Source organism: Vicugna pacos, chromosome 1 (assembly GCF_048564905.1).
Source record: "Vicugna pacos chromosome 1, VicPac4, whole genome shotgun sequence".
Lineage (NCBI taxonomy): Eukaryota > Metazoa > Chordata > Mammalia > Artiodactyla > Camelidae > Vicugna > Vicugna pacos.
In genome coordinates this window covers 100880068-100906890 of record NC_132987.1, presented here as the reverse complement: position 1 = coordinate 100906890, position 26823 = coordinate 100880068, and the positions used below count along the sequence as shown (strand labels likewise).

The 26823-nt window shown below is 36.0% G+C and overlaps 1 long non-coding RNA gene across 1 annotated transcript in view; it reads right to left on the bottom strand.

Annotated features, from left to right (window-relative positions):
* Nucleotides 1-10308, bottom strand: part of LOC140698208 (uncharacterized) — a 71496-nt gene extending 61188 nt beyond the window's left edge. Inside the window, exon 1 of the long non-coding RNA XR_012075842.1 lies at nucleotides 10180-10308. This is a non-coding gene — a long non-coding RNA (uncharacterized lncRNA). The remainder of the gene's footprint in view (nucleotides 1-10179) is intronic.
* Between the last annotated feature and the right edge of the window lie 16515 nt (nucleotides 10309-26823).

Below are 26823 nucleotides of genomic sequence, written 5' to 3'. Positions count from 1 at the left end.
GATACCCTGCCCTCTACTGTCAGTGATAAAATTTTACACATTAAATAGTTAAATCACTTCACTTAAAATCCAAGTTTCTTTCCCTCTACCTTTTGATGTTTAAACGTTCTGTTTCTATTCTACTAGCTGTTTTCTTAGAAAATTTAACATGTACGTTTTCATACTCAGGTTAATCAATCTTTTTATACGGCTCCTGAGTAAAGGAACTCAGAATGCTTTAATGCTAGCCACTCATTCCCCAATTTATTGTCTCTTACTCTTCGGTACTAATTTCTTTTGATTTTTTACCCTGTCAAGTAGAAAATAAGTTCTAATTCTAGTAAGTTGTAATAAGTTGTAATTACTTCAAATGGAAAATGCTTATTTACAGTCACACAGATACTTTCTATTTTATTTGCTCACCATTCCTTCCTGCATCTCAGACCTTCCTTTGAATTCAGTTCATCTTTAGAGCAGGTCTACTGATATGAAATATTCTCCATTTTTGTCTACAAAAATCATGAGTTTGTCCTCGTCCTTTAAAGGTTCAGTGGTGTACAATTCTAGATGAATTACTATTTTTCCTCATTATTTGAGGATAATATTCTCCTGACTTCCAGCTTCCACTGCTGTTGATACCTCTCATCTTCATATTTTAGTTGGCCTCTGGCTCCAATGAGTAATTTTCCAATAAATTATCCCACAAACATACTCAGAGTTTAGTCAAGCTCTTATCAATGCAGAGTTTTGCTGAGAGATCTCAATTTGTCATTGGCTTTCTACTTCAACTTTGTTGTAGGTTTCTCAGTTCTATTCAGTTTCTCTGTGTATCTGTCATTTCTTATAGTTTCCAGAATTTTCTTACAGTGTGATCTCTAGAAGTTAGCTAAAAATACATGCAGATTTAGTATATATGATTTACATCATCTTCATTTCTGTCAATGAAGAGAAAACATATTAATGCATCACCATTTAGTATTTCACGTCATCTTGGTATTCTGGATACGTATCAATGGTGGTCTTGCACAGTGATATTCAAAATTGATTAAAATCACATACTTGTATTTGTCAAAAAGATTGGTGTATTCAATGTATTGTACTTATATGCAAATTGTATCCATGTTCTCTTATAAATCTTAACATTAAGTAGTAGTGAATTATATTTTTATTTTTAGACAAATAAATTTAAACAGAACATATGGAAAAGATTTTGCATATATTCAGAAATGCATGTCCCACTTGGTATCATAAGGGGTCTTAGAAGCTCTTACATTGTCAGACTCTCTGTAGCAGAGCTAGCTCTATTCTTTGGATGCTCTAGATATTTTCAGAGCCTTTTAGATAATTCAAGATACAAGACTGAAAAATATAACAAAGTGTCAATGTTCTTAATTACTAAATATGGCACAACTCAAATAACATTATGTCCTAATCAATATACAAATGAAACAGGTGAAATCTTACCATTACTCAGAGTACCCCTCATTAATCCAAAAAATTTTGTTTTATACCTATAAAGTGCTTAGTGCTATATTAGGTGCAAATGATAGACCAGTGAAAAGATGGACCTGGTCTGAGGTCATACACAGACTGTAAAGCCTCTTACGAGAGATAACAAATAAAAACCCAGTACAGTAAAGTACTATGAATGTCACAGTTGGAAGAAAAGCATAAAAGTATAGCACACAAGGTGAGTACTTAACTTCAGAAACATTTTGAAAAGACTCAGGCTCTTACGATTTTGTCTTAAGATTATACGCAAGATAGAACCTTGAAAAAACATGTTTTAATTCTTCTCCCTGACAATCACATCATAACTCCTTTGTTCTCCCAGTATTATTTGAAATCCAAGATGGCCACTAAAAACAGTTCATAAATAATTAAAATTTATTAAAAACATCAGTGATGATTTACAAACAAAGCTTGATAAACACAGTTGTAAGTCAATACAATTTCGAAAGGGCACATCCTGTGATGGATGAGTTTCCTCAAAGTGCAGATAATTGGAGATTTAGTGACTCATACAAATATATCTGGGTTCTCTGAAACTAAGACAGAGTAAGAACACAGCAACTAAAAATAGGTATGAGATGATATATGAACCAAATATAGTTTCAAAAGTGTACTGTACCAGTTTAAAATTTAATTTGGTATAACATGATCCAGCACAAATTTAAGGAGCATCACATGATACAAGGTCATAATGACTAAAGACTCATTAAAATAGAGGTTTTATTTTAAGTACAACAACCCAGTAAGTATCATCTTACAATGAAGTGAAATGACTCATTTTCTTTTTCTTTGTTTTCTCTTAACACAAGGAGGGTAAGATAGCAAGGGCTAGTACATATCCATACTCTTAGAGATGTGAGTGACGTGTCTGGAAGCTCACCAAGTCAGAGTAAAAATATAGCTCACCTTCCTGGCACATAAGATTCACCTAATTGTACATAATTGAAACATACAGGCAGATTATGTAGTATAACACTTTTGTAGGAAATTTTGTGATTGCATACATGACTACATGGTTGACATATCTGTGACGTTCACATCTGGTGGTAGCTTTATCTTGGGGGTACTTGATCACAGCCTATTTGGGTATATTTCAAGACACCTGAAACAAGTGTTACTAGAAGGAGCCCTGGACCAGCTCAGAAGGCCCAGAATTGATGGTCCTTCTTCCACTGCACCCCTGGCTATGGGTGAGGCCCTGGACCTCTGGGTTTTAAATCACAGTGTCCAAATCCCTAAAATGGGATCTCTGAGGCCCTTCATACTTTCACGTTCTGTGTTCTGTGTGGTTCCTGCTGATGTTTATTGAGTCTAAAGAGCAAAGGAAGTCCACTGTCCCAACATAAATTTTTAGTACACCCATGTGATAATGGACCATTATTGCAGCATATGTTCAAGGAATATATAAGTTTGGGGGCAACTGGGAATGGTGGACTAGGCCCAATGAGGGATGCACATACAAAATATCTATACTCAAATTGTCTTGTGTTACTTTGTTCCCTATTTTTTGCAAAATAAACTTTATTTCATCCCAGACTATAAAGTTTACATTAGGAATTAATTCTGCTACCCCAGACAGTAAGTCCTCAGTAACTTTGTGATTAATATCTAAGCCAGCTTTAAAAATTATCAAGTAATTATTTGGGATATAGTTTTTATCTACTTTACATCAGACAAAACTCTGAAATGAGTTTCTTAAATATAAAAAAGAAATTAAATAATACTTCTCACTTTTCTTCCCATAGCAATTACTGGAAAAGAAAAGTAAAGAAAAGGAAAGAGTGAAACATTTAATACCAAAATAAGAGTGAGCAACACTCTCATTTTATTAACACAAAACTGTATCCATCATTTTCATGTTAAACATTTATTTTTAGTAAACTGGTACATGAATTATTGGTAAGGAAATTTTTCATGAGGAAAAATCGCTTTTAAAATAAATCTTGTGTGTAAGAATATATGAATAAGGAGTTGGAAGGCACCTTCCAGAGGAGAAAACTGCCTGGGCTTTTAGGTATGAATATAAAAAAAATCTCTCCTCATTTCACCTCTTTTCTAAGGGCCAGATTGTTCTATGAACTGAACCCATTCCAACCTGAATATACTTAATATGAATGAACATTATAGCAAAAGTTAACAAGGCCAAATTCTACTACCACAAAAATTTTAAAACAAATAATCACCATAAGGAAAATAGTCATAAATTCTGGCTTATGGCCCATACTTGGTTGAGTTTTTTAAATATGCTATTCAAAATCATTCCACACAATTTTATCAAGTCCTTAACACTCATTACTCCAGTGGCTTTTAACTTTTTACTGTGACTTTCAGTAAAAAAAATTTATTTTATATCATGGACAAGTGTATATATATATATATATATATATATATATATATACACACACACACACAAGTATTTATCTCTTTATATATATAATATATAGTTTATATACATATAAAGTTTATATATATATATAAAAATACAAAATGGAAAAAAGTTTCATAAAAATACCTACACTTACTACACACTATACATTGTGGTATTTTATATTCTCTTCTATTTCCTTTTTAACAATGCTGTTTGACTCTTGGTTAATTGATTTTGCAACTCAGTACTCTATCACTAATCAATGCACAATAGAAAAAAATAGGAGTAAATTATTCTTTCCCAGAAAAGGGAGAAAGAGCAAAAGGACAAAAAGAAAAGGGGTTAGAGAGAGAGGAAAGAAAAGAATAGATGAACATTATAGAGAAAAGGATTCATAACACTTTGAAAATGATATGGCCAAAGAGAAGAAAAGTACATCAATTAGAAAAAAAGAAAAAATTACAGAAACTTCTCAGGGTTGATCTTTAGGGTTTAAACACTTCAATCTTAAATATTTTCCTCTCAGATATATGAGAACTAACAACTTCACAGATTAACCATTCATTAAATGCATGAACTATGTCCAAGCTACAGACTGGACAAAAACAAAGGTACCCTTACAATTTTTTTTAATTGTGGCATATTAATTTTTATGTAACGTGGAGAACTTTTTTATTCACAAATCTTGAAATAAGAATAACATCGATTTCATTAAATAACTCTATCAAGGGCTTTCTTTATAATTTATAAATTTCTACATTCAACTGGTGCTTAGTTCCTAAGATTAGCCAACAACTGTGCAAAGAGCATAAACTTCAGAGTTGGAAAACCAAGTTTGTGTTTGAGTCTAGGTTCTTCCACTCTGTAAAAAGGATGAAGGACAAAATAAGGTAGAAACATTTTGTAAATCAGATCCCCCCAAAACCATGTAGGTAATCTTCAACCAGTCAGAGCACCACTGTATCTTCATAATTGTTTAGAGTTAGAAAAATGTTTTTCAGAGAACAGCCCATTTATAACACGAATCTATTTTCTTTTTTTGCCAATCACTCTAAGATATTCCCATTTAATTTTCCTACTGCAAAAAATCCATCCAGAAGATCTGACTTTTTAACTTGTCTGTTACTTTTTCAGATATTCCCTCTTTTGATCTGTGAGGATTCAGCAAATATAATCTTAAAATATACCATAATGAAAACAATGTTTATTATTAGATTATCTTTGAAATTGAATGAATCGGGACACGCTGTTGCAGATATATCAGAGAAGTGGTCTTGCTTCTTCTGCTGTTAGGCTGAGACTTAGTTTAAAAAGTCCATGCCCTAACGCCTTTTATTATTTTTGTTATCAATTATTTTCTAGTTACTTTACCTCTGTAGTTCTCAAGGCTAGTTTTAAATTTGAGTCCTCTAGGGAACTTCTGAAAACTAAGTGATAAATTGGAAAGTCTCATTTTTCTGTCTGGAGGTGGGACTTGGGCATTGATTGTTTTTATGTCCACTGATGAGTCTATTGGGCAGAAAAGACTGAGCACCACTTATTTAGTTTTTCCCACTAATCAAAAAGCAGCTGAGAGACTCAAAATTCAAAGGATGCAAATACTGATTTAGTCAAGAGACTTAAAAATTACATTCTTACATTCCACTAAAAGAAAGTTATGACCATATCAAAGACATACTGAGAGTAATTACCCTCATTCCTGCATCAGTTATTTTTCCTTTTGAATATTCGGGACAGCACAGAAACCATCATTTATCCCATCTTAAAAAAATGTTTAAATATGAACCACTCCTAATCGCACAGCCACTTCTCACCAACACTTCATTTTTCTGTTTTTCTTGATAGCAAAGCTCCTCGAGAAAGGATTCATACTGGTTGTTTCCAACTTCTCTTCTCATTTTCTCTGGAACTTATTCCATTTGAACTTTCCCCACTATGACCACTTCATTTAAACTGCTTCAAAGCCGCTGATAATTTGTATGATCCTAAATCAAATGATCGGTGCTCTGGCTTCATTCTACTTAATGCTTCAGCAGCATTTGGCTGCAGTTGGCAGCAGTTTGATCACGCCTCCCTCCATTACACACTTCATTCACTCACTTCTAGGATAAAGCTTTCCCAATGGCTGTTCCTTCTCAACGCCCTTTGCTAGCCTCTCCTTTCTAACCAGGCCCCAACTGATGGTGCGCTCTGTGCTCAACCAGGAGACCTCTTCTCTTTTCTGTGCTCATTCCCTTTCTGGTCCTCAATCGGTCTTGCAGCTTTAAATATCACCTACACATTGAAAATCAACAAATTTAAATCTCCAGGTCTTCTCTCCTCCCCAGGGTCCTCATAGCCAACTGCTTCCTTGACAACTCAGTTGAGTATATATCAGCCATTTCAAATGTAATGTGTATGAGAACAGATTCTTATTATTATCCCACACTTGCTCTGTAAAGTCCTACCATCTCACCTTCACCATCTTTGCAGCTCTTAGGGCCAAAAACCTGGGAATCATGTAGAACTACTCATTCTTTTATACCCCACATTCATTCTTTCAGCAAGCCCTGTTGATTCTACCTTTACAAATACGCCCAGAGTTCAACCACATCATACCACCATGACTGCTTCCTCCCTCGTCCAAGTTACATCATCTCTCATTTGCATCACAACAGCAACTTTCAAATGAATCTCTTCTTTTCTGCTCTCACTGTTCATATCCACACAGAAGCCAGAGGAAGCATTTTAAAATATATGTCGTATTTTGTCTTTCCCTCAGAGCAACTTAGTATTTCATTTTACTAAATGTAGAATTCAAAGGATTTACAATTGTTCACAAGATCCTACGTGATTTAACTCCCTATTTTCTTGTCTAAACTCATTTCCTATGCTTGTCCACCACACATGCTGCTCCAGCCACCCTGACCTCCATGCTGTTCTTAGAAGATATAGATATGATCTCATATCATGGCCTTTATATTGGGCTCTTCCATTTGCTAGAAATATTTTTGCAACACTCTCTCCAATACACCCAGATATCTTCTCTCCCAGTTTCTTCAGGTCATGCTCAACAGTCTCACCTGGGCAAAATATTTTAAATTATAATACCTCTTATAATCTCTATACCTCTTTTGTGTGTAGCTGATCCATCGCAGATATTTAGTTATCACCATCTGATGTCCTGTAGTTTAACTCTGTGATTCTCACATTAGAATGTAACCTCCAGAAGGGCAGAAATTGTTTTTGTTTTGTTTTGTTTTTGGCTTTTCTTAAGGTTCTAATTATTTTTTTCAGCTTTCTTGAGGTATAACTGATAAACAAATTGTAAGATATTTAAAGTGTACAATACGGTGATTAGATATATTTTGCAACGATTTCCCCATCAAGTTAATTAATACATCCATTACCTTACATATTTAACTTTTTTTTTTTTGGTGAAAGCATTTAAGTTCTAATCTCTTGGTAAATTTCAATCACAAAGTAAAGTATCATGAACAATAGTCACCATGTTGTACATTAGATCCTCAGAACATATTCATCCCATAACTGAAAGTCTGTACCCTTTCCCCACCTCCCTGTATTTCCCCCACCCCCGAGCCCCTGGCAATCACTTTTCTAGTCTGTGTCTATGAGTTCAACTTTTTAAAGATTCCACATAAAAGATTTGTCACTTTTGTTTATCTTTTCAAAAATCTAGCTCATAGTTTCACTGACCTTTCCTGTCATCTTCTTGGTCTCTATTATTTTCGCTCTGATCTTATTTCCTTCTGTATGAAGTTAGTAGGCTTAGTTTGTTCTTTTTCTAGTTCCTTGCAGTGTAAACTTAGGTTGTATATTTAAGATCTTTCTTTTTTCTTTATGAAAGCACTTATCACCATACATTTCCCTTAGAATAGTTTTTGCAGCACCCCATAAGTTTTGGTATGTTTGATTTTCATTTGTCTCAAGACATTTTTTGATTTCTCTTTTTGACTTCTTTTTTGGCCTACTGATTGTTCAGAAGCATGTTGTTTAACCTCCATATATCTGTGAACTTTCTAGTTTTGTTCTTGTAATTAATTTATAATTTCATACCTTTGTGGTCAAGAAAGATTCTTGATATGATTTCAATCTTCTTTAAATTTATGGAGAATTATTTTGTGCCTGACATACGATCTATCCTGGAGGACGTTCCATGTCCTCTTGAGAAGAATGTGTATTCTGCTCTTATTGGATGGAATGTTCTATAAATATCTGTTAAGTTCATGTGGCCTAATGTGTAGTTTAGGTCCAATGTTTCCTTTGTTGATTTTCTGTCTGGATGATCTATCCACTGTTGAAAGTGGGATTTTGAAGTCCCCTACTATTATTATTGTATTACTGTCTATCTCTCCCTCAAGTCTTCATTTATTTTATATATTTACGTGCTCCTGAGTTGGGTGCATGAATGTTTACTGTTATATCCGCTTATGAATTGACCACTTTATCATTAAATAATGACCTTCTTTGTCTCTTGTTCCAGTCTCGGACTTGAAGCCTGTTTTGTCTGATATAAGCGCAGTTACTCCTGCTTTCTTTATCCATTTGCATAGAATAGCTTTTTCATCCCTTCACTTTCAGTCTTTGTGTACTCTAAAACTAAAGTGAGTCTCCTATAGGCACTGTGTCAGGAGTGAGGTTTGTGCTAAGAGTGTGTCCCAGCCTTTCCTACCTATTTTGACATAGGCCTTTTCTCATTCACTTGACATGTAGAGTCACTCAGCTAGCTTCTGCATGTCCTTCACTGGTAGTTGCTCCATGTGCAGCTGTGCATTTGGTGTGTCCATGGGAGGAGGGGAGTTCAGCTTGCTTTTGTTTCTGGTTGTTTTTGTGTCTTATTTTTTTCTAGTTCGTTTGTTTGTCTGTTTGTTTTAAACAGTGTTAATCCCAGAACTATGCTGGGCACATAGAAAGAACTCAATACTTATTTACTGAATAAACCAACGAAAAGTTCCAACTTTGTAGTGGACACTTTAACCTTTAACTTTAAAATGTATACCTAATCTATAGACTGGTAATCTCTAAGTCTCCTTCCAATTCTGAAATTCAGTGGCTCTAACACAAGCATGTGCCCAGTCTGCTTAATGACTCCTTTCCTGATTCACTCAAGCCAAGTTACTTCATTGCCCTCTCTGCTCTTACAGCATTCTATTCTTGCTTACAAGATTGCATTTACCTAATATTTTCACCAAAATTAAACCAAGATTTAATCAAGGGCAAGGTATGTTTTTATCTGTTTCTTTTCATATCCTTGCTTTAACATACCATGGCGTCTGACACTCACAGAGTTAGGCTTTCAAAAAATATTTATTAAGTGAGGGTGACTAGTATAAAATACTGTTTGAGAGGTTGGGGGAAAGAATATTTCTTTATCTTTTAAACATATAGCTAAGGGCAAAAACTAGAGGGGAATATTTCTCTAGTGGGTCACTGAGGAGCTTTTTTTAGATTTTCATTATTCCCTAGTCTTGAAACTCAAGCAATGAAGCAGAAGTTTTTTTTCTTTCCTATAATGTTTTCTTTGGGAAAATTCAAAAAAAGTCATCACATCCTCTCCTGGACTGTAAGGAAATTAGAAGTCTCATTTAAAAGAACAGATGCATAGCTAAATCTGCCTAGATAAGAGAGAAGCAATCGTAAAATTTTCAGAATAGATATTGCCTGAAATCCTTATTTTTGTATTTTATTACAATAATTTAAAAAAACAAACCAGGAAATACCTTTCACTGAACATCATTTTTTTTCCATTGAACATCATTTTAACTGCATACTCTAAATCACAATACTTAAATAAAATAAAGAGAAAGACATAACTTTGTGTACTAAGTCAATTTTTTTTACTTTGTTTAATTTAATCACATGTCTAATCTTAAGGGAATGGCAACAAAATGTATGTATTTAGTCTAAGCATACATCTACAATATGAATTCATACTTCACCCAGCACTGTAGCACAAAATATCACCGTTCTATTAAAAGATTGAAGTTCAAACATGTTCAATTTGACTTTATCATCATTGCTTCCCTAAAAGTTATTTCCTATGCATACAGAATAGACTAAACTTTATTTTCAGTATGAATTTTCTACTCTGAAAATATCTCACCTTCACTGAAGCAAGGCTCAAAGCTCTCTTTAGCTCTTGTTTTGTTTTTAGCACTCTGTAACCAAAAGCACTTACGCACTCTAACTGAATGCTCCAGATACATGCAAAAGTAAAAACAAAAACAAAAACAAACAAAAACAAACAACAACACTGTCACAGCAAAGCCCATTAACAATTACACCTGGGGAAAAAAACAGACTGGGTAATAAAGACTAACCGTTTTGTTTTCTTTTCCTTTGTGCTTAGTCTAGTTTCACTTGCTCAGAGGACTCGCAAAGGGCCCCTCAGACCAGAGTTCCTAGTGCCAAATGGCGGTGCGACACCTCAGCTCCGACTGTGTGTAGAAGCCGCCAGTGACGCTGCAATTCAAGATGGCGGCGGCCGGCCGTGTGCAGAGACGCCGCGCCTGCCCGCAGTGCAGGCTGGACTTGGAGCAGCACAGCTGCAGGCCCTGCGATAACTCCGCCCCTCCCCGCCCCGCCCCGCCCCAACCCTCCCCTCTGCGCCCCGCCCTTCCCTGCTAATAAGATCCTGAGAAGCAACCCCGCCCACAGCCGTCAGGGAGATCGGCCTTTCTATTCTCTGATCAGAGAATAAATCTTTCTTTGGCTTCTGACCTGAACTTGGTCTCCCTCTAGTTCTATTGGCATGAGTGACATTAGGCAGGAGGACACTTGTTGCGCTCCATCTCAGGAGGATCGGTTATAATACTAATAATATCCATGTCTAAATATGTTCGTAAGTTAAAGGAAGATCTTATTAGAGTTTATTTGTAATTTACCCTCAAAGTCAAAAGAAACTTGCAGTGTAAGGCTTTTTCAGACAAATTTCTCCTCGCAGTCAAAATAGTCATCATAACTTTTGAGACAGAATTTTATGCTTTTAGTCACAGCTGGGAAAGGATGAAATCAAACACCTTTAAAAATGCCTTCTCTAAGCCAAAGAAAGCTATGCTTTCACTGGAGAATTTTATTATCAATACTACTCAAGTCAAGATTTTTGAAATGTTCCAAAATAATACATTGCTATCATAGAATGGCTTTCATCTAAATACCTCAGTCATTTTACTAGGAAAAGCAGAGGCCTCTAAGAACAACTTTGAGAGGATCTCTCTAGACCAGTTCCATAATCTGTCAGACACTCATACATCCCATTATTCTTTATCAAGCAATTTCTACCATTGTGTTTCAAGTACTGTACTAGGTATACAGGTTTTAAAGACCAAAGTCCTTTTTCCTTCCCTAAAAAATTAACAGAAAGAAAGCAAAGTTAAAATAAGTGCTTAGAAGTGTATGTATTCTATGCATGATGATCCAGGTTTTATAGGGCCTGAAATTTGAGAGGCCTTCTTTATGAAAAAGAATATAAACTTACAAATATAAAATTACATTTGTACGTGAATATTTAGAATGATAAATCATGAAAAATTGCAAAATTTAAGAAACTGAAAATATTACAAACTTCACAAGATTGGTAAATTCAGTCTTTTCTCTAATACAATTTATTGAAATTATTTCAGGCCTGAAATTTTAGAAAACTTTTAACTTCACAACTTATTGTTGGTAATGTTATCAAAATATTTAGGATTGTTACCCAATTTGGGAAAACTTTTATCAAATTTCTTTTATATAAATAAAATTGCTTGTATTTCAAATATTCCTGCATGTTGACTATATCACATACTCTGAGTTGACAAGACTTATTAACCATTTTGTCACAGATATCTTTATTACTTTGATGTCATTAGGAATTTCATGTTATCCTCATCAAAGTCAGTAATCTTGTCCAATCAGCAACAAATTAAGTCTTTTTCCACTGGATTCATATGACTCATTTCTTTTGACTAATTTGATTATGTAACAGTGTATAGCTATTCACTCCCTTGCCCTGGAAAACTCTCTCTCTTAATAAAATATTTAGGTATGATCTGAACATGATTTGTTACAACTTTTTTCTCGTCAAAATAATTTTAATTAATTTTTTCTCACCTTTTTTTGCTTTTGTTTGTATATTTCATTAACTTTTATGTAAATTTTCTCCCATTAAAAAAATGCCAGTGAGGAGTCTATAATTTCTCACTTGTTATATCAAAAACATTCCAAAAAGTATTTCCATATGACAGCTAAAATGGCTTCCCCTTAACTTTATCCTAAGAATGCTCCAGTGACTGCAATGAGCAGAAGATAAAGTATAACTAATTGCAGTTGAACTATGTTTTGCTTCACAGTAAACACACATTTGTGCTATTCAAGTAGGGAAAAGAACACTAATTGTGCCTGGTAAGCTCAAGGAAGGCATCACAAAGTACATGAATATTGAAGCTGACTCTTGCAGTATCAGTCAGTGTTCACAAGGTAGGGAAGGCTGTGGGCAAGAATTTGTGCAAAAGTTCAAAGCCCCACCACACTAACCATGAACCCAAAGTTCTGACCCTGAAATCACCATCTTCCTCTTCCAGTTAGCTATCCAGCATCCTCCTTGCAATTTCCGCCTACTCATGTACCATAACAATTGTAGTTTTTGAAACTCAAGCACAACTAAAATAAGCCATATGGCATACAAATTCCCCAATGAAAATAAAAAAGACAACTTAAGATTTTGGGTTTGTAAAGGTAAAGACCACAAGAAGGATATATTTGAAAAATATGAAGCCAGTGAATGGTATGCTTGTTTTCAATTCCATGATGAACCAAAAAGAGACCGTGTTCTTGAAACTTGAAGGAGGCATTTTTGGAAAATGAATGCACAATTTTGCTCAACCTGAAAGATGGCAGAGAATAAAATGAGGAGTTTCAAGAAAGCTTAAATGACATCAGGGATGAAAGATTTTTATCAAGGGGAAATTAAACTTCAGAGCCTCCAATCTCTACTCAAAGAAATGAACTGCCCTTCTCTCCATGTAAAGGGTCTTATTAAAATCAAATCCTCTGGAGTAGGGTGAGCTTTCAGAGTGATCCATATGCCTCGATGTCTTTAGCTTCTCAAACATTTTTAAAGCCTTTTAGAAAATAGATATCAACTAGGTAACCCCAAAGATTATATACGGCTTCCTTTTTGACTAGTGTGATGGTTAATTTTATGTGTCAACTTGACTGGGCCATGGGGTGCCTAGATATTTGGTCAGACATTATCCTGGGTGTGTCTGTAAGGGTGTCTTGGTTGAGATTAACATTTGAATAAGCAGTCGGAGTAAAGCAGATTACTCTTCCCAGTGTAACATGGGTTGAAGCCCTGAATAAGAACAAAAAAAGTCTAACCCTCCTTGGAGTAAGAGGGAAATCTTCCTGCCTGATGAATTGAGCTGGAATATTGGTCTTTTCTGCCTTCAGATTCAAACTGAAACATTGTCTCTTCTTAGGCTTTGAGCCCATTTATCAGTTCTCCTGGTTCTCAGACCTCCGGACTTGGGCTTCAACGACATCACAGGCTCCCCTGGGTCTCCAGCCTTCCGACAGCAGATCAGGGGACTTCTAAGCCTTGATTATCTTTCATGGGCCACTTTTTTCTAACAAATCTTCTCTTATAGTAAACAGAAATGTGGGTTCTGTTTCCCTGGAGAACTCTGACTAATACAACTGATATAAACAAAACAAAGAATTCTACATGGTAGCTAAGAAGAGAATGCATAATTAATATTTATACATATTTAATCCAGTTGGTATGTTTGGCAATTGACAGTTGAGGTATGGAATAAAGGAACAAAGACATATCCCGACTATAAATATACAGCCATGGCTGTTAAAGTCCACTCTACAGATCCACTTTACAGATAAGGAAAATAAAATGCAGTGAAGTGAAATAGTTTCTCCAAGATAACAGCAGGTCAGTGGCAGAACCATCAGTAGCACACTTTTTCCTGAATTCCAGTCTAGTGTTCTGTTCTTCACACTAGGCTTCTAATTTCACACTTGATTCTTCCCACACTTCAGTGATTTAACACATAAAATGATCTCTGAAGCTAACTCCCATTCCCCATTTCATTTATTGTGCACCAATTCTTTCTTTAAAATGAATATGTTCAGCTGAATAAAACAGGTCTTTGGGCTGGGCAAGGAGTACACTAACCCTTCAGAGAAGGGATGGCAGTGACGGGCCAGGATTGATGAGCAGAATGCCTCTGGCTCATAAGGATCAGTCAGAGAGCCCTCTGTGGTCCATCCCAAGATGGCGAGGGAGTAAATATTGAGCTGGTGCCAAGGTACTCAACTGCAAGGAGGGTCAGGGAAGAAATGCCAGAGTCTACAGGAAAGCATTATCCTAGCAGCCTCCTTAGGTCACCTCATCTCCAGAGAGGGTCTGGTAACCTGAACATGCCATAAACAAAGCTGACACTGCCACCACTAAGAAGCACAAAAATCTGCTTCAAGAAGCTTTCCCTTAATGTTCTTGTATGAGGCTCTCACTGTCCATCAGCTAACTGCTTTTGGTAAATTTCACCACTACCCTTATTCAATTTTCACACCCCTGGAAGTCACACTCAATATTTAATGATACGCTGGCTTGGCAAAATAAAAGGAACTGTAGATTATTTTTGCAAAACACATCTGCTTGCTACATTAAAAAAAGTGTGGAAAAGAAAATAAGGCATTGATTCAAATTTCTCTGGACAGCTTTTAAAGTCAGCTGGAAAAAAATCGTATCAAAGAATACTTTCTAATTTCTAAGAAAACAAATAAAACAATCACTTAGTAACAATTGGCTATATGTTTTTAGTCAAATCTATAATGATAGCTTCTTTATAGAACGGATATGTTCAGTATATTTTTCCCTACTTTATGATTTCAAGTGAGATTTTGCTAGTTGAAATTATTGTAGATTTTTATAGTTGTTACATGTTTTGCTCTGATTAGTTTTACGTTGGATCTTTGGTCAGAAATATAATACCTATCACCCATTACAATTGTTCATATGAGAAAAATCAATCTTTTTGACAATGAAACTAGCCATGATAATTTTCACAAACATTCTCTAGTGAAAAGCAAGGATAGCTTGTTGTATGCCTTCACCACATAGAAAGGACCAGAGGGGGCAATATCCTTGTGTTTGCTTTGAATAAATCATTCAGATTTTATGAGTCCTTGCACAGATCCATTCCCTATGTCAGAACCAGCCACATGTCCCCAAGGGGGTTTCATAGACCCCAGGTACTGCTGAGCTGCAGTGTTCTGTGTCCAGAGACAGGAAGATCAATATCCAGGACTACTTGCAGAAAGTATTTGACATATTCCATGGTCAGTGGGCTGTGAACCCCAGGACAGATTCCAGAGCTAGTTACTACAAATGACCCTAACTGCATACTCACTCCTGATGCCTCTCTCTTTGGGGATGGATGAGGGCTAAATTTGGGAGGGCTGTTAAATGTAATTGAATGCTTAATCATGGTGGTGAGATATTTAAGAAAATAAGCAGTTTTTTAGGAATAAAATATTCACATATGAATAATAAACTATATTACATATATAAAAGTTATTTTTAGAAGAATCTGTGGCTTAAAATATGTCTGTCATATCTGAATGTTTATTTTCTGACCCACAACTTTCATAGAGCCACATGACATAAATATATCATAAAATTAGAACTTTAAAGTAGGACTCTATTCAAAACTTTCCTTCTACCTGATGCTAACCTCCATTCCTGCCCATCATACCAACCACTTAATGGAACCAGTCTATCAGTTCTCTGTCAGGAGTCATGAAAATTTGACAGTGGAAATTGATTGCTAAGTGAAATTACAAATTTTGCAAAGGATGTGGGATTTCACAAAGTCCATAAAAGTGATTCTGAAGGACTGCTTTTACTTATATGCACAGAAGCAATTGAAGAAAAGATATTGACACAAAAGCAAATGACTAAGTATCAAAAGATTAAGAAAGGATTTGGGAGAAGTTATGACACTTCCATTTTTTTTCAAAGATAATTCTCTTAATAACCATAAAAGTCAAACATGACATTAAAGCCCACCAGTCTTCAGAATATGCTTGAAACCTGCTATAATTCTGTAGCAGCTGTAAATGTTGAAAGAATTAAAACTTCTGAGCATTTCCTCCCATCCCCACAGTGATCCATTTAGCCCACAAGGACCTGACTTACCAAATAGCTCTCCTCTGTGCAGACTCTTTGCATTCCATTTCTCTTCTAAAAATGGAGAGGATTCTTATGAAAATGAAGTGAAAACAAAAATTTACTTTCTATCCTGGAAAGAGGAGATTTGCAGTATAGAACAAGATTGAAGGGAGATACCAGAATATCAGGGTGGAAAGTGAGAGAAAGGGAGACACATAGTTTGAAAATATATTCAGTATGATATTTATTTTAAAATTTTACAAAACATATAAAAAGTATTTTGTAGTACTGTAATAGTAAATAATGCAAACCACAGAAAATAAAGCTTAAAAAATCTTCTTCATAAGTGACAATGTGCAAATGATACTGTGACTTTAAGAAGGTTTATCATACATAGAAAGAAGGGAAATTTCAGAATTTTTTCTGAGATGCATGTGTGTAGAAAAAGGGAGAGAAATGCTCATCTTAGTAAACAGGCGAAAAATAATTTAAAGGTGGGAGAAAAAATCCATTTGGTCATTTGAGGTTTGACCCAATCTATTTACTCTAGTATGTTCCTCTAATAAAATAACAAATGAGCTGATTTGAAGGTGGTGAATCAAGTCTGACATTCTCTCGTCTCCCACCTGGATACAGACCTCCTTGGCCCTAGAACTGACTCCTTTATTTGATGAGTAAGGACGGCCAGGGGAAGGCAAACACACACATGCCCTCTTTGCAAGTTAGATCGATGTCTAAGACACCCTAGTGTTAAAGGCAAGTCATGTATTTACATTGGTCTTAACTATATTTATAAAAGCAGAGCAGAGTTCCTCCCTTGATTCTATAACTCATTCTGAGTTGTGGGAGGTTTGTAGGAAGGTCAGCTGTCGTAATTGTTCATTTATTTGGGAACGTATTTTAACATTTTTATTGAGATCTTGGGATTCCTGATGTAGGGATATAAAATTTCTTTTTTCTTTTTTTTTCTTTTTTTACAAATCCTATTCAGACAGGCTAGGAAATAGTACAGCATTGAAGCAACAGAATTTTGAAGCTAGAATAGACCTTAGAGATCATCCAATTTCTTCATTTTGATTAATTTGAAAACCAAGGCCCAGAAAACTTGAGTTCCAAGTTCATGCTTATGCAGCGACGCTGCAGAATAAAAAGGATGCTGCAGAATCTGAGAGCCCAGGCATCTGAATTCAAATCATCATTCTGTCATTTACAATTATGATATATTGGACAAATCACTTAATCACAAAGGAAGACATTATTATGTGACTGCCGTTAAATAACCATGCACATCAGTTTATCTCTCTATAAAATTAGGACAATAATACCTTTTTTTTTTTTCCATTGAAGTATAGTCAGTTTACAATGTTGTGTCAGTTTCTGGAGCACAACATAATCTTTCAGTCATACATATATACTCCTTTTCATATTCTTTTTCATTATTATATCTTTTGTTTCTTTATAATATCCTCCAACAGTATCACAATTAGACCCAGATTACTGTTTGATAAAGAGGAGGTCTCAAAAGTAGGCTCAGAATGCTCCAGGAAATATGAGGCAAATATTTTAGGTAATGTTGTATAATATGGCCCTCGATTAAAGAGAAGCAGAGTTTTATTAATATCTGGAAGGTTTCTGAAAACTCCTGTGGGAAGGAAATCTGTGTATACTAGCTTAACCAGTTGCTTTGGCACACCAAATAAATATTTATTAATAACCTCATAGTTTTGTGTTACCTGGACAAACTCCTCCCTCAGAAATAACTTACAAAAGTGCTGCTAAAGGCACAAGTTAAATGAACTGACATGGATTCAAAAATAATGGCTTTAATTTCTTCTGATTGTTAAGTAAATAAAAAAGCAAATAAATTATTTTTATGTTAAAATTTTCATACATAGGCCTGGGGGTAGGGAGACTGGGAAGAAACTGCTGAATAGTTAACAGAGTTTTACCTCGGATGATGGAAGTGTGTCAGAACTAGACAGCAGTGGTGTTTGCACAGTACTGTGATGTACTAAATGCCAGTGAATTGTTTATTTCAAAATGGTTCCATTTATTAGGTGAATTTCAACATCAAGAAATTGTCTTTTAAAATTTCACACGTACATAAAAAGTTCAATTTCAAAATATTAAAACCTAAATATTTCAAGTGTTGCATGAGAAGCCTACAAAAAGTTTCACGGAGTTAAAACGTGTTACTACAAATATAAAATTGTGTTGTACACCTAAAACTGATATAATGTTATGTCAATTATACAGCAATTAAAAAAAAAACCCACATGTATCACCAAATCAAAGAGCAAGTTTTCTTAATCGCCTGTAAAATGTCTGTATGTATTTGTAAAAATAAAAATCAATATTTCTCTTAAGCTCTGAAATTGCAGAAGCTATATAATAAAGTCAATACTAGGGGAAAAAAGGTATTTTCTACAGGTAGCTAATATTTTACAGGCAGATTACAAACCATCACAAAACACATATTGACAGAGATTGACTGTGGCTGCTGTAACTTAATCTCAGCATTCGTGATCTCAAACCTCTTGAGTCTCACTTCATGGTTTATGATACAGTTACATCACAATCCCTCAGTAGAATTACAGCTTTGTCACTAATCTCTCCCTATCAGTTATCCTGTAAGGAAGGAAGCTGGAAGGCACCACTAGAAAGAGGCAATGGCATGAATGATTGCATTCAGTCTCTTTCCACAACAATATCTGTAAGTCTGAGAGTGATAAATGGCACCCAAGCTATAAACGAGCAGCAAGGTCAGTAGCACCAAGCAGCCAAGAGTTCAAAGAAAAGTCACAATTCTGACGGGTTCAAGAAAAGGCCACATACTGCTGGCGTGCATCAGGAGAGATAAATTCTCAGAGATGCCTTACTGCAATTACAAAACAGAATTAGAAAAGCCTGTTATTGAAGAGCTAGGAGTTTTGTCCAGGAATTGAACAAAGAACACTGATTAGCATAAAAGTCATTCTTTTTCTGGAAAAAATGATAAATTTAGTAACAGTCCATGACCAGTCAAGAATCCTGGTGAAGAATGTCTTCAAAATGTTAAATAATTCTTTGACGCTGAAAGATATGTAACTGAACAACACTGATGTTCTTCTGATTTTTCTCTCTTTAATCTCTTAAAGACATCTGTAAAAAATCCAGAAGAGATGTGGAGAGACACGGCCTAACTCTCTAGAGTTATTTTAGGCTGTGTCTTCATCTCTTTATAAATTTCCTTAGGTGAACTGCATAAAATAAAAATGTGATCTTTTTTTATACACTAAAATATATAAAAATCTTCTAACAAATATAACAAAAACCACTCACAGAATGTTATAATGGAAAGTTGCCTGAGAAATTCCTCTGTTTGGCCCTTCATGTAACAGAGACCCGGAAATGTTGAGGGTCTTTCCTGAAGTTATGTCATTGGTAATTGACAAATTAGGATTACAACCACTGGGCTCCTGAAACCTATTCCCATCCTCTTTCTCCTTAATAAAAGTTCCCCTCAAATCGATAGCTACTGAAGGTCTTGCAGTATCTAGGTCTCTCATTGGAGGGGCTCTGGTCCTTAAGATTTCATGCTCTGTAGTTTTGTAATAGATTTAAATAATCTTGGCCATTTCTCATTTATCTCTTCATGAGGATGAAGACGAATTGTATCATACTGGAAAATTTGTTAGCCATTGTGATGCAAAGCTGGAGAAGAGTATGAGAAGAGATAGTCATGGAAATCTCCACCAAAGCCCTAAAGCAAAGGGCTCTTGAAAATGTTTAAAGAGCTTCTCTCCACTTGCACTTCACTTTCTCGTGAGAAGCTTCACATTCCTCTTGGGACAGCCATGGGGATGTTCCTCCTTACTTTAAACAGCCACGTTGGGGATAAAAAATACTGTACCACATCCCCCATGAGTAGTTAACATCAGGGTCATGATTTTCACAATGCTTTTGCCTTATACAGCAGAACATGAAATGTTAAAAAGCTGTTCGTTGTATCGAACAACGGAGATGTAACACACATTTTGTGTATGTGTGTCTCTGAAATTCAAGATGATGTTGCAAAATTTTAAGGACAAGACACTAATCATTGAGAAAAATGTACTATGTCTTCTTACACTATATAGCACAGGGAAATACATACAAGATCTTGTGGTAGCTAACAGTGAAAAAAATGACAATGAATATATATATATGTTCAAGTATAACTGAAAAATTGTGGTCTACACTGGAATTTGACACAACATTGTAAAATGACTATAACTCAATAAAAGATGTTAAAAAAATGTGAGTGAGAGAAGAAATTAATGTTCCACTATTACAATGAAAATATTTTGATCTCACAGATCTCCTGCAAGGGTTTCATGCATCCCAGGGAATCTGGAGTTTATACTTTGAGGACTACTGAGTAGGTAATAGAACCAAGGCACAGACAGCAAGAAAGAGAAGAGCACAGATAGATTATACTTCAGACGTAGACTCAGTGGGACTTGCTGACAGATTGAATTAGTGGTGGGTTGAGTGGGGCGGTTTGGGAGCAAATGAAGCAGAGGAAAAAAGCTAAGAGTAACTCAGATTTGGATCTTGGTACTGTGTCTATGGTGAGTCTTTCTCCAAATCCCTTTTACACTTAATGATTAATATACCAAGTATAAAATATAACCAATAAAATTAATAAAATACAATTTGTATATGCTTACATAATGCTTCAAAAAAATGTACTGTATCTTCAGTGGTGGCATAAAACTGTAATTAGTACTCCTCAAAGGACACAGCATATCTTATTATCCAAATTGGCGACCAATCTAGAATGACTTGTCTTTTAAGACCATTCTTATGTGGTTATTGTGTTCATGTCTAATTTTCTGGAAATACTTCAAGCTAAGTATTGATATTTTACCATGAAGCTTTGAAGATTTATTTTCTCCATTGTGTCGCATAAATTCCTCTACAAAACTTTCTAACTCAACATGAGGACACCTGACTGGCATTGTGATCAGGCCCAAAGAATTTCTGCAAACTTGCTGAGTCACACCTATCCTGAATATGAAAATTAATGGTTTTGCTTCAAAAGGATCTCTCTTCTTGCTAGTCTAAACTTGGAAAACGTAAGATGACTATTTCAATCAAGTACATAAATAAGAAGTCTAGAACATGAAAATGAGATTTTTTAACAGATAATGAAAAGCATAGGTGATCAATGGAAAGCCACATAGTTTCAAATACAAGTGAGAATTATGAGAAATTGTGCTCTGGTGGGAGAGTAAGATCAATAGAAAATACAATCACTGAAGAGTTCTGTGCACTCTAGATTCTAGAAAAATTATAGTCCAGGGCAAGTCCCTCTACAACCACTTCAAAGGGTCTAAATTATTTCCTTGTGCTGGAATGTTCTAATTATTATGGCTAGAAAAACCAAGTTGCGGGGTAATTAACCACCGCCTCCATCAGAAGAGGACTGAAATAAAACAGATCTCAAATGCCCCAGGACTTCTTTTGGCACCTTCTTCTTTAATTTGGTTGGGTTTACTTCATGAATATGCAAAATGCAGAATTTAATCATCTCTTCTTTACCCCGTCAAATAAAGTGCTCATGCAGATCCATCATGTAAGCAATGTTGTGTGCACTGCTTCACTTTCCGCTTTGGATGTGGGCTTCCAGAGAAGCTGTTTACTCCTCTTCACAGAAAGCGCTTCCTTTAGTCCTTGGCAACCCAGAAAATCTGTGTTCGTTATCATGGGGGGAGATCACAAATAGAGATGTAACCTGGACAAAAAGCACTTTTTAACTTAATTAAGACCAGTATTGTAAAGAGACCATTAAAGCACAAACATTATTGGCAATCGGCTGGAGCTGAGACACTTTTTTTTAAAAAGCTGTGGTGGATTTTATTGTGTTATAATGGTTTTTACCATAATGAAATTTAATGCATTACCAGGAAAAAGCTGTGCCCTGTGGTAGGGTGCTGCTTATATTTCAAAACACGTTAGCGTGAAGCTACAGTGAGATCTAATAATAGAAATGAACTTACATAAAGATGCATTGATTTTTATATTAGGTCATGTTGAGAATTTACAAAGAACATCCAGTCCATGAAACAAAAATCCTCTTGAGAATAGCATTGATTGCAAGAAGGGTAATATTAGAAAAATGGAACTCCTCTCCTCCCAGAATGGGGTACATTCTGTAATGGATTAAGTGCACTAGGTAGTTTAGAGAAGGTCATCTTTCAGACAAATGATAAATTTGATGAATTTCAGTAGATTTTAATCACCCCTGAGATTTGATCAAAACAACAATGGAGTAAGACATAACATCCATCTCACCCATATAATGTGCTTATTTGTTCTAACTTCTGAAATTATAAGCATCATTTCTATTAGCATGATCTATTCAATAAAATTCCTTACAAAATAAATCCCTACCATTTTACTAGATACCTCACTCATTGGATGGCTTCAGAGAAGATAAGGAGATTGTCTCTTAGACACAATACCTGGAAAGAGAAGGAACAGAGAACAAAGCCAGTATTTGATTATATCTTTTACCTAACTAGAGACCCATCCTAAGACGTAGGGGACTAGAGAGGCAGGGATACTCTTTCATGCCGACATTATTAGACCTGAAATCAGCATTCAACAGTTTACATATATAGTTGCTAACAGTATATTCAGGGGAGTGTATTTCTGCATTTTCATCATTCTAGTTTGTGTTGTTTATCCATATTCTCTATTCTATTTTTAATGTATCTGTTTTGAAATGTTAGGTTACCGTTCTCATGTCTTTGAGGGCATGTCTCTTGAGAATTTTCCTAATCTGTCGAGATGCTCTGGAGCTCCTGACTCTCCTTTTCCTGTATTAAATTGGCACGAGATTCAACTCACCTTTTTCTGTTCTTCCGTTTTCAGTCAAATGAGCGTTCTAGTCTTTTCTGAAAGAAGAGATGAGTTCTGCTATCTTTTTCCGACTTCACGGCTCTAGAGTGCCCACTTCTGCTGTTCTCAAGGTGGCTGAAACGACACAGAGTCCTGTCTTCTGAGACGCTCTTCCTTTGGCTCCCTTTCTCACTGTTCACCTAGGCCAAGGGTGGCAAACCACCACCTATGGACCAGGTATGGGTCTCTGGCCTGTCTTTGTACCGCCCTCAAGCTAAGAATGCTTTTCATGGTTTTAGAACATTGTAGGGAGGAAAAAGGAAAGAAAAAGGAAAGGAAGGAAGAGAGGGAGGAAAGAATGAAGGAAGATGAAACAGAGATGCAAGTGGCCCACTATAAAGCTGGCAAATTTACTATCTGGTCCTTTAAAAAAGAAGTTTGCTGTCCCCTGAGTTGCAGATCAGCATTTTCCTTTGAACTTGTCATTGTCCTGTTCAGTTAGGATTCTAGTCCCAGAATTTTCTCCTGGTTCAATCAAGACTTTGACCTGAAAGGGAGTTTTTATTTTTTGGTATCAAGACCTTACGAAGTCCCAACCCACTAACCAGTAGATTCGATTCTGAGACCCCCACGGGTTTTGCCTGCTGTTCTCAGATTACCACTCTTTCCAGTTGGCTTTCTTTCTCTTTATTTGTGGAAAGACTCTGAACTGAAGAATTGAAATTCAGGCCACTTCCTCCATCTTCCCGAAACTGAATTGTTTTTTTTCAACTGAGTAATGAGAGGACCTGGAAAGATTAGGAACACTACTGTTTTCTCTTTATGAAATAGAAAGTGATTTTTTTTAAGGGCAAAGTATGTAAATGTGTTCAATAAATGCTTATTAGCTTGATTTAGAGCTTCTTTCTTCCTTATCTTTAATAAAATATTCAATTATTTTTTACATATGTTAATAAAACTGATCAAATAAATAATTAAATTTCAATTTATATACCATTCTGCGATCAAATTAAATTCCCCTCAGAGAAAGCAGACTATTTCTCCTGGCTTAATTCTGTATCTCCCCTAATAATAGAGCTACTCTCGGAGAGTTTAAGCTATTTTTCTCTCTTTGTTTCAGATTTCCTTTTCACAGGATGACACACAATATGAACCTTCATAATTAAATTTATTCTATGAGAATGATGGAGTCATTTATATTGAACCCATAACTATTCAAAATTCTGAACGAAGTATGGAAAGTAACTCTGAGGAAACCCTGGAGAGCAAGCAAGAGCAGGAAGGAACTGGAGGGCATTTGACTTTTTCAGGAAAGAAAGGAGCCTCACCAGGTGAAATCCTTGTTTCTAGCGTTTATGGCTGAGGACGCCCACCAGGCAAGACCCAGGGAGGGGATGAAGGGGACTAACACACATGCAAAGGCTCAGACTTGCTGAGGATGAAGTATGGGGTGCTAAAAGGCTGAAAACTGAGAGGAGAAAATCAAAGAAAAAAGACCTCAGTAAGGGAGATCCTCATAACTGTGTATAAACTTGATCAAACATCTTGGCTTATCCCAGGATATGCCAGCGGTGCAGTGGAGGGTAGGGGAACTGCTTGCCGGTTGGCAACCTCAGACGTTCCCTGGGTGAAATCTGCAACTGGCCCCCCTATCAGAAAGGCAAGGGAAAAATCCAAGAAAGAGTTAGCTGCTCCAGATCGGAAGGTGGCAGGTTTAATAAGCAAGGGAACTTACTTCAAGCCTTGTCTTGAGCAGCTGCAAGAGGAATAGCTCTCGGCCCCTGCCCACCAAGAATCTTCAAGTTTGTATAGAGACCCTATCTGGGTTCAGTCCTGTGTACTGTCCAGGTGGTCTCCATAACAAATATTCTCTCAAGGCTGCACCCTTAAAATGGCCCCTAGTGCCTGGGATAGTGGGCAAAATGTACATGCCAAGGACAGGGAAGGACTGAAGAGCCTCTTGCTGCCCTGGTACAGCTCCTGGGTCAACTGGCTGTCCTGCCCTCCCGATGACCTCCTCCAACAGGGACTGCAAGGTTTTGTGTCAAATGAGAGAGTGGAGCGGTTTCAGTAGCTGCCCATTTCTGGGGAGACAGGGTTTAGAATCAAACCCAATCAAGGTAAATGCCTGCTTGAACACACATCAGCACTCTTCAGAAGAAAGTTCCAGAACTCAGGGTCTCTCAGGAGAAAAAGCAAACAATAGGCCAAACCTCAACCTCAACAACTCAGATGCTGGAATTAGCAGATAAATAACCTCGGTTATAAAGTAAGTATTTATAACCGAGGTTATTGTGAATAAATGTATATTATAAATATATGCAAAAACTGAAGGAAAAATACAGACATAATGAATGAATGAGGAAAATCACACTAGAGAAAGGAAAAATCTAAAAAAGAATGTAATAGAATATCCAGGATCAAAAAATACATTTTAAATGGGGAATTTACTGGCTAGACTTAACAGTCAATTAGAAATGGCAGGGAAAAAAAAAAGAGGGAAGTACATTTACCTCTCTGGTTTAAAATAATAATAATAACAATTCTTTTTAGTAGTAGTATTAAATGTACTCATGTGCTGAAATACAAACATTAATGATGAAAGTTACCAACTACCGCAAAGGTCTGTTTTGCTGTAAACACCGGGTCCTGGCGTCCTACCTGGAACCCACCATCCCTCATATCAACTGAGCAGATCTAGCACAGCTCAGCACAAACACAGAACCAGTCAGCTGGAGAGAGAAAGATTATTATCTGGCCCTCATCAGCAAAAGCTATTCATACAAAGTCAGCTCAGACCATTAACCTGGACCTTCAATCTTAAGGCCTAAAGTATGATAGTAAGAAAAAACCTAGGTTAGAGAAATATGATTCTTAAAGCAAAAGTCTGGGGAGAAAAATTTAAACTGCCTTAGCATCTTCGATTTCATTTTTAACTCCTTGTAATATACGGAACTTTACCTAAAGAAATTCCCCAATATCTTGTCATTTATTTAGTTAATATCTTTGGTGAAGACCTATTACATGCCCTGAGATGGGCACCACAGGAGTAAATGAGACATATTTTAGCCTTGAAAAGAATTGTAATCTAGACACTAGTGGTACATATAAATATATTTTAAAAAGCAAAATAAAAATAAGTGATTCAAGAACAGAAGTAGCAGGGAATTGTGGTGGTTCACATAAGGAAACATCTACTTCTAGAGTGATTGACTAGAAAATACAGTATTGTCGGCAGCTTTTGTTTTTGTTTTTGTTTTTTTAGGGGGGTGGGGGTAAGAGGAAATTATGTTTATTTAAATGGAGGTGCTGGGGATTGAACCCAGGACCTCAGGCATGCTAGGCATGCACTCTACCACAGAGCTATACCTACTCCCCAGCAGTTTTTGAAAGTGAAAAGCATAGTCAAGAGTTTCGACAGGTGGATTTGTTTGCATAGGGCATTCTAGTGGATGAGGCCATGTTAATAAATGTTCACGAATCTGATCAAAGAACAGGTTTTAAGTCAAACACTCTACTTTATACCATTATTACTCTGCCAAGGCTCATGCAATTTGAATTTTATGTAAGCTAAAAGCACTCTACTTTTAGATTCAGTAACAAACAACTCTCACATTATTAATAGAGTTATCCCATGCTATCCATGGGAGATTGGTTTTGGGACCCATGTGGATACCAAAATCTAAGCTATGCACAGCCTCCCATATATGTTAAATCATCTCTAGACTTGCTTATAATACCTAATACAATGTAAATGTTATGTAAATAGGTAACATCACTCAGCAAATTCAAGCTTTGCTTTTTGGAATTTTCTAGAGTTGTTTGGTTTTTTTTTCCTCCTGAATATTTTTGATCTGCTGTTGGCTGATTGAATCCAAGGATGTAGAATTGTCAGACACAGAGGGCTGACTATATTATTAAATCCAAAGAA